Genomic DNA, 9,916 nt, shown 5'->3' on the forward strand with positions numbered 1-9,916 from the left:
GAAAAAATAAAAAAATAAGGGATTGTAAGATGACAAGGTCCCTGCAGTCTGTGAGGTCAACCAAGGGTTGCCTCACCTAAAAAAATATATATAAAAAATTTAAAAAATAGTGTATCTTGGACATTGCGTATATGGGGTGTGTATCTGTGTGTGTGTGTGTGTGTGTGTGTGTGTGTGTGTGTGTGTGTGAATAATCAGGCTAACATTTTAAGTACTCAGTAGCCATAAGGAGCTAATAGTTACTGTATTAGAAAGTGCAGCTCAAACACTTCATTTTAAAGACGGGCATTAAAACTATTTCGCTCAGCCTTAGAAATATTGTCTAATGAAATTGTTAAGACTCTAGGTAAACTTTAAGAGGATTTATAACCTTACACAATTTGTGAACAAGGTATTACCTGATTAATTGCAAACGTGGGTTAGACATATCAACACACAGCATGCTTACATCTAAAATGATAGCAATACTTGGTTTAATGTTTTGTACCTTTTTTTTTTTGTAATTTATAAGGTTTTCTATATAGATAAGTACATAGAAAAAATAGATTAGAACATTTTTAGACAGACCACTGTTCTCATTAGGCTAGTTTTCCATCCAAGAATCTGGGTAGTAGTTGACATAGTAAAAATTGTAGGATAAAACTTTTCTCAACTACTGAAAAATTAAAACAAATAGTGTCATAAACACCTGCAGCCAGCATACGCTGTCTGTATACGGGGCTATTCATTAGATTAATGCAGAATAAATTACTTTATTCCCATCTAATTCTATTAGTATTTTGAGTGAGTAAATGATACTCTCACTACCCTGAATATGGGAATTTAACCCTGTGAAAAACTGGACTTGCTATATCTAGAATAATTTAGAATTTTTAAATACGTGCCATCGCAGTCACGCGAGATCGGAAAACGACAATGTAACCAAGAACATACGTTTATGTTGAAAAGGTCACGACGATTCATTATCTGTAATGTTGACGGATGGCGCCATCAACAAAACGTCCAAAATCGAAACCATTATCCCATCTTCACGGCGGCGCACTGCTGTGAGGTTAAGGACGTTTCTGAGTCAAGGTGTCAGCAGATAATCTTGATCCACCAAACAGGGTTTTCCACAGAAACTTAAAAAGTGCTTGGTTAGTGTCCTTAGAAAAAACATCATCTGTTTTACCGTAATAAATTAAATTGGAAAATGAAGTCAAAACATATAAGATATTTTTGTTGCGCATATTTGATTATTAAATTATTTTTGTCTTCCTGTTAGATCTGTGGAAACTTCCTGTCGTGCATCTTTATTTTGCTGTGTACACTGAGGCTTTGGTCACTGCTGCGTGTCGCTACGGGACCATTTTTTTCTTGATCAGTGCTTTCATCCGTCTTCACAATTGATTTTTGTACAGCCGATTGAATAGATCATGCGGTTAATACAATTTAGTCTGAGCGATAGACAAAAGAGTCGTGGCAACATTCTATCATCTAGTGTTTTATTTTTATTGGAGATAGAAATATAGCTGCTGTGTACTCCAGCCTGTACTCACTTATTCTCTTAGAAACACGTCACGATGGATGATGTTTTGCCTTTCATCCTCTAAAAACGTTCGACTCATATTAACATTGCCATATTCCTTAGCTGAGCTCTCTTTCCATTCCAACCATCTTTAGAACTAGGTTATTGCTCATTATTCCAAATTTGTTTATTCGCATATTTGGTCATTTAAAAAATACTATCATTCGCTTTGTGTCCCCACTACCTAGGACCATGCCATGCATATGGAAGCTGCCAAATACATACTTTGAAATAATGAACTAATAAATCATCAATCAGTCAATGCAAAGATGACACAATAGTTCAAAAAAGAGCAAGTAGCTGGTCTAACGGGAAGCCCTTTGGGATCGGCTCTAATGGAAAGGATGAGAATCCTCGTCTAATCTTTCAAGTGGCGTCTGTGGTCCATCGTGCCTGTTCCTGGCATCCTCCTAATGCGCAGCCAGAAGAGCTGACTCACGACCAGAGGATACCTTTCTTCATGTCTTCTACACAGCAGAGAAATTCACTTTCACGCAAAGATATCGAATTCTTCAAATCGTCATTACTCCCTCTGCTTCTATGATCAATTACTGACCATGGCAGATAGCACATTTCACAGAGGACTCTATCTACTTCTCTGGTTCCAACTACCATGACCCCAAAACGAAACCTCTACCCAAGGCACACTGGGTCTCCTGTCACTTCTAGCATCCAATGGGGCCTCATTTGCCTAAGCTAAATTCAGCATGACGTTTCTTTCCTCTATTCTTTTATCAAAACAGCCAACAGAGCTTGGATGAATTGATTATAGACAATATAATTTCCATTTTTTTCTCTTTTATTGAATAAATTGAATGATAATTGGCAGATTCCTAGGGAAATGACAAGTAAATATCACGTATCAGTGATAATTGATAAATTCTCAGGGTAATAATAACTAAACTTAACCTTTTTTTTCTAGAAATTATGTCTCATGTCCCTAAAACACCCATTCAATGCATAGTCATTGAGTGCCAAGAAAAATGATAGAAAATCAGTGGGATGAATTAGGCTCCTATTTTGATGGAATTTGTTTTTCCAGTGGACGTAAGAATGAGGAATGAGAACAGAAAAAAAAAAACAAGCAAACCAATAAACCAACAATGTAATTCAAATATTATATCGTTGCTGACACCTGACTGAAAAAAAATAGTTTTTTTATGGGAAAATATGGGACTGAGTGAGAAAACAAATGTAAAAAACAAATAAGCAAAACAATACCAACACCAAAAAAAAAAAAATAAACCCAAAACAAGGAAAAAACAAAAACAGAAGCCCACCTTTGGTGGGGTAGAACATGGAATATTTACGGAATACCACAGACAGGACAGTGAAAAGGGTGAAGAGAATGAGGCACTTAATGTCTGACGAGCAGGACTGAAGAGGATTCAAAAAAACCCCAATAATCCAGATAAATATTTTTATGTAACATTTTAAAACAAAAGCAACATTAATGCCAAATATCCGTGATAAGCAGAATATAAAAATACGATAAAGACAGGCTGTTGTTATCTGCCTTACGATTCCGTGTTATTGAGCAAAGGGAACAGTGCATCACAATTAGACACGGTCCCCAGCTGCCCTGCTGGACTGTCCTCCACCGGCACGTTGGCCTGCGAGGGCCGACGATGGCATGAGAACAGACTGGGCAACACGAGGGTTTAAATAAATGGTATTTTTTAATTGTAGGGTTTTTTTTTTTTTAACTCTTCTACTTGGTTCGAAAAATCGGAGGATATTTTTGTCATGTGTTTGTGATGACGCACGCGACCTTTGCCTCTGATTCCGGTGGGGCTCAGCAGCTCACAGGAGCGTCAGGCGTGAGGTGGCGGATTGCGAGCAAGGCAGGGGCCCAGCGGTCGTGGTAGGCACTGAGGGGTCTAGGGGAATTTTACTCTTGATTTTTCCCAGTACATTTAGAGAGCAAAGATGAAATGAATCTTGTCTGGGAGTGACAGTAAATCAGTTAGTTGATGGTCAGTGTTATTGTATTGTATTGTATTGTATTGTATTGTATTGTATTGTATTGTATTGTATTGTATTGTTGCATTGCATTGCATTGCATTGCATTGCATTGCATTGCATTGCATTGCATTGCATTGCATTGCATTGCATTGCATTGCATTGCATTGCATTGCATTGCATTGCATTGCATTGCATTGCATTGCATTGCATTGCATTGCATTGCATTGCATTGCATTGCATTGCATTGCATTGCATTGCATTGCATTGCATTGTTTTGTTTTACATTTTAAGACAGTAGCAACAGCTTGTCCGTTCAGAATATAACATATTTTGTCATGTATCTGATATTACCTTAGACTTGAACTTAAGGGTATATGCCATTGTGTCCAATAGACAGAAGCCTAATTATTCCTTTTAAAAGATGTTGTACATAGTTTTAATTATTCTTATTATTCTTTAAAATTTTTACCTCAGCTTTTAAAAATTAATAAAATGTCTTATTAACAGTGAATAACTAACACATTTTGTTGCCTGGGTTTACGAAGATAAAATGGGAGATTATTTAGCACTGAGTCTGGCCAGTCTTTGAAAGTTCTTTATAATCCAGGAGTATCTTGTTTTCATTCAACAATACATCTAATGTGATCTCATCATCATGTAGATGCTTTGAATTACAAAGAGCAGATCAGGGGATTGTGCTGCTGAGTACAATTGCTTAATTGGCTAAGAACTCTGAGAATAGAAATGAAGATTTAAATATACTCTTCATTCAACAAAACATGATTCTGGATATCGCTATTTTGATTTCATTTGATAAACTGTCACCTATGAAAATTAAACTGTAACCTTATTCATCTCTGTCATAGAGAAAGCAGATGTTTAAACTTTCCCATCCTGACATAAGTATATGAGGAGTCACACAATTTGAAATCTAATTAGTGTTTAATAAGCCATTTGAAATGATGTCATTCAACTCTTACAAATTAATCCTGCTCTTCCAACACCTGCTGGGATTTCGCAACAGTAATTATTTCACGGCAAAAAGAGGCCTGAACCGGTCCATATTAACATAAGCCTCTCTTCTGACTACTAGATGTGTTTCTCCCTGATAAGCGTAATGACCTTCTCCTGGCATAAGAGGGAGGGAAATGCTACCAACATAATGAGACATGCTCCGAATGGAGGACGGCTTACTATTCTCAAATACAATTTCAAAAGGTCAAAGGCAGAAAAGGACCTTTCTCAACTCATTACCAATCTTTCAGATTCCTTAACTAAGCACTTGTCTATCTATTTTCCCAAAAACAGACTTCCATTGATGGTATCATGGACAAGGAAACTTAACAGAAAAGGCCTCTTTCACTAAAAGCGGACGTTTCAAAACACGGTCGCATATCTTCTTTAAAATAAACTAAACCACGATAAAACTAAAACTGTCAACACCAACTCTTTCCTGAACGGATGGATGTTCAGCATCTCAGAATAAGTGACTGCTTTGGTTTAACTTGACTTCAACTTAGGTGTTACTATTTCGTTACTAGCAGTTTTAGTTATAAAATTATCAGTAGCAAAATAATAATAATAATAATAATAATAATAATAATAATAATAAAAAAATTTATTTCAAACTCACTTTTATAAGCAAAATATAAATGAACAAACTCACTTTGTAGTTAAAACAACAAAATGACAACTGCCACAAATATTCATTGACCCAGATACTTTTCATACGTGATTTAATTTCACCAACCTTTGCATGACAGACGTTATTAGCGTTGTTCAAGGGTGGGAAACTGAGGCTCATGAGAACCAGTTGGTGAGTGAAGGATCCAGCTCTGACAGGAGGACCAGCTGATTCAGAAGCCCAGTTTCTCATTCTGTGTCTGTGGTCCCTTTGCATCTGTTAGAAAAGGGACCTGAGCAAATTAAGTTCAACTTATTTGATCAGATTTCAAAAACACATTTTACCAGGTTTATTTTAGGGCTCAGTGATGAACTTGTTATATTTTAAAATGTAAATCTTAAAATCGGAGACTCTCTTACTAGCGTTTTTCTAAAATGAATGCTTCTCTGTAATTATTTTATTCTTTATTTATTTGACGCCTTATTGTTTAGCATAAGCACGGAAGCCACAGGTCTTTAAAAGGTAACGGATATTCCTCTTCACACGTCTTTGCTTTCTGCCAATGGCAACTCATTTTATTGGAGCCTGGATGCCTTAACCTTTCTTAGTTTTCTTTTAAACTCTGAAGCGATCCCTTTATTTGAGCCTCTGTATTCAAAGCACCTGGATTCATTTAGATTTCTCTGGCCACCCATTACATGTTTGTTTGTTTGTTTGCAATCAAGGGCTTGTAATTATACTTGCAACGCATTGGAAATACAAACGCCCCTCACCACTTCGATTCGAGCTGCCGTTATTCTGTCCCAGAACGCACGAGGCCTGGTCTCTCTACTTCTCCAGCTTCGCCTTTCTGCGTCATTTCCACGAAGGGCGCCTCACATTGTCCACTGTACACCTTAAACCTACCCAAGGTTACATATAAATTATAGCTCAACAAATCTTGAAAAAATAACTACAAATCTCCTAAGTGGTCAGACCAGCTCAAAAGGTTAGAATATTGTACAAGTATACGTTTTTCCAAAATGACTTCTCCGTTTCATTCCACTGGGGACCCACCAAGGCGGTAACAGGACTTTGTGACCTCAGGACAAGCGTCCTTGTCAATAAGAGAATGTAAAGCTCCCTGGTGAGAACTATCCTTGAGGTGACAGCTTAAGCCAGAAACCTGAAGGTCACATTTCAGGCTTCTCCCCTGACACATTCGGCCGATGAGGGAGCCCTTCCCCGTCCGCCTCGTAAGCTCCACTCAGAAGTCTCAGTCCTGTCACACGTCTAGCGAATGTTTCTGCCTGACTTCTCCCCAGGCCATCCGCTGTGCTTCAAGCAGAACGCATTTTCTAGCATACGGTTAATCCTGTCATACCCCTGATCAAATCGTATACATTGGCTGTATCAGAACATACATAATCTTTACATAAGATTCACCCAGTTATTTGTGTGGATATTTAATATATCATTTTTAACTAGAAACTTAATTACTGCATCCAATTTTCACAGGGAGCTATTTCTCCTGTCCAGTAGAAACTTTCAAAAACTGCTTAAAATACTGGTTAAAATGGCATCCAACGTAATGATACCCATAGCATACAAGCTCTGTGGGAGGGCTGGGCACTGTTACTCCAGGCTGCTGGCTTTAAAAGCACAATATGTTTTTAAAAACTTGGACCAATTTGCCACAGGAGGGACTTCTCCTCTCGACCTTTTTAGAACCTCTACTCCCCAACTCGGAGAATGGCTATGAAATGAAAATTGAGCACACACATTTTATTCCACTTTATAATATAGATTCTTACTACCTAAACACTCTCATGGGCACCGTGGCGGGTGGGGCCACTTGTAGTCACTTAGAGCAGCTGACGGGAAAGAGCTTCAAGCTATTTCAAAAAGCTCTTTTTTTTTTTCCTTGATCGGTTTTCAAAACATGTAATAGTTTACATGTACAGTACATATTATCACTCTAACAAATACATCTATTATTTTACATAATTTTAATGCCTATCTCCTATCTCTCCTCTGTTTATCATGTTTTTTTTCTCCTCGACTTGTAATAATCAATAACAAAGACTACTTGAAACTTCAAATGTCATTAGACTTTAAAAGTGAATTAAATTACACAAATGAAGACAATTTAAAGCTCTGAGAAATGATAGAAATGGTGTGAAACTACATAAACTCATCTTCTGACGTTCTGGCAAAAATTAGGCTCCCACAGCCACCGTATTAGGAGTTAAAGATTTGGTGAAACTCTTGCAAAGTATTGAAATGATATTCTGCCCTAAAAGTTTGAAAATAAAACCCAACTTTCCCCCTGATTCCTTTGTGGCCAGAGCTTTATGCTTCAGCAAGATTCTAATAAGCAGATGCATCCTCAAGAACCATGGGGGCGAGTGTGAAGCGGGTGTGAATGAGTGAGCACGTGGGCGAGTTATCAGATATTCTTGAAAGACTGAGCTGGAGTATCAGGCAGTTGTGCTGATGTGTGTGCAAGAACAGCCCAAGACACGTTCAAGAGTTTTCTTGTGCGGCTTTATCTCTCATCATTGTCGTATGTGAAATAATGGATGTATTTAAATACATTTCTAAATGCTAAAATCACGTCATATAGGTACACTCGAATGTTCTACGTGAGGAAGGGTAACAATAGACCTCTTTTTTTTTTTCTTTATGTCTAGCGAGATAGTTGGCTAAACATTAACTTGATTCAGAATTTATGTTTGATGGATTTTTGGTTAATATTTGCCCAAAAGGAACACCAAGACTGTTTGCCTAGTAGATCTGAACTTTCAAGTGTCTGAACACCCCAAGGGTAGTTCTCACGCAGGACTGAGTGTTAAAAGGCCAGTGTTTCACAGCACATAGTCCACATGACATCCAGGGGGGAATGGGGGAGCAGGGAGGAAGACAGGAAGAAGAAAACGGGTCCCCCACGCCCAACTGAGGCTGCTTCTTTATGAATCGGAAGGCAGATCAGTGAGAAAAAGAATTTTTATCATTCTGGCAATGGACTGTACCCACGAGTCTGTAACACTTAAGTGAATAGATGTTTAGTTACAATATACCTCATGTTACACTGCCAGGTATAAGCAAAATGTGTACTAATCAAATTCATTTTAAAAATAGTCCCAAAGTTGATTGTCTGGAAGAAATGATTATGAGCCGAGTAGAGAGAATGTGGAGTAAGTATGTCAAACAACTTACATTAAATATGGAATAGGCATTAAAATCACTCATGATGGTCTACGGCCACGCCACCCCGAACACGCCTGATCCCGTCTGATCTCGGAAGCTAAGCAGGGTCGGGCCTGGTCAGTACTTGGGTGGGAGACCACATAGGAAGACCAGATGCTGTAGGTGTTAAAAAAAAATAATAAAATAAAATAACTCATGGTGTTTACAAAAGAAAAGTGGACTGCTGTGCGGGAGCACAGTGCTTGGAGACGGAGGATGTGCAAGAAATGCCACGCGGCGTGCGACGCGCCTGACAGAGCGACATCGGTCCAGGCCGGCTGGCCCCTGGGGCGGGAGCCCGCTTGTCCTCGCAGCTCATCTGGAGACCAATGTCTCCTTTCGAGCCGTCCGAATGGAAAATAACTCGGGTGAGTCTTCTGGATGGTGAATAACGTTCAAACGATGGGGTGGGATTTAAGAAACTCAGATCGAACATTAAATAATATTAATATTTAACACTTATTTGTACAAAACGGAAGAAAACCAAGGCAAGGAGAAACATTTATAGGAAGAGTAAAGGCTAGCTGGGAAAAATAAAAACACAAACGTGTGGCTGGATTCTGTAGAAAACAAATTGAAGACATGGCCCAAGGCGGAAATTATTTTGCGTAGCCTTAGTTATGTTTGTTTCTTTTTATTTTTGCTAATCTGTGACCTTCCTTTACTAATCTCCACTCAGACGATCCGTCCACTAAGAATCGACTATGTTTTCAAAACTGCATTATAGTATTTTGAGCATCTACACACAAAGAAATGAAACTCCCCTGCTCTGAAATAGTGCTTGGGAAACACTTTCTCCCATCTGAAAAACCTGTTTTGACCAGCAGAGTCAGTTAGTTCCCTATAGGCGTGGCTCTGGTTAGCCAAGGGCATGGTCACACGTAGCTGGGCACATAATGACATCCATCTCATTTTTGAAAATAAAAAACTTACTGCCTTCGGTAGCAGCTGAACAATTATCGTTTTACTAGCCCTAAAATGTATGCCAGTTTCAAGCTTCACAGATTACATCTGTGAGTTTTGAGGCCACCGTCACCTACACAGAGCGAGAGGACCTGGGCATGGCCACTTCCTTATGGATCACAGTTACCCTTTCTGTCACTTTATGAGAACTTGTAAGATCAAAATGAATATTCATCATGCAAACTTTAACCCTGTGGACACAAATCGATATGGGGAAAGTAATTATAAATCTACATGATTCCTAAATTATTTTTTATATAGGTAGAGAATTTGTATCTTAATAAAAAGGGGTCAGAATTAATAGTCTCAAAACACATCAGTTAATATTTTTAGCATAATGCACCATACCCTATAATTTCTACACATTTTAATGGCTTAAACCTACTTTAATTATCGAAACCCAGTTTTGAATGAACCTCAAGTACCCTTCCTGCTATTAGGTAGACAATTATATGGATTTTCTTCGGTACTAAGTATAAGGTTTTATTTTCATATTGTAAAAGTGGACTCAACAGACGATTATCTTTGCAACCTCATCAATCGCAGTAAGAATGGCACAATGTCAAATG

At 38.2% G+C, this 9,916-nt stretch overlaps 1 pseudogene; it reads left to right on the forward strand.

The window, feature by feature from the left end:
- The first annotated feature begins 8,391 nt into the window (after positions 1-8,391).
- On the forward strand, positions 8,392-8,510 carry LOC112479773 (annotated as a pseudogene).
- The last annotated feature ends 1,406 nt before the right edge of the window (positions 8,511-9,916 follow it).

This window comes from Pteropus alecto, unplaced genomic scaffold, assembly GCF_000325575.1.
Source record: "Pteropus alecto unplaced genomic scaffold, ASM32557v1 scaffold21, whole genome shotgun sequence".
Taxonomy (NCBI): Eukaryota; Metazoa; Chordata; class Mammalia; order Chiroptera; family Pteropodidae; genus Pteropus; species Pteropus alecto.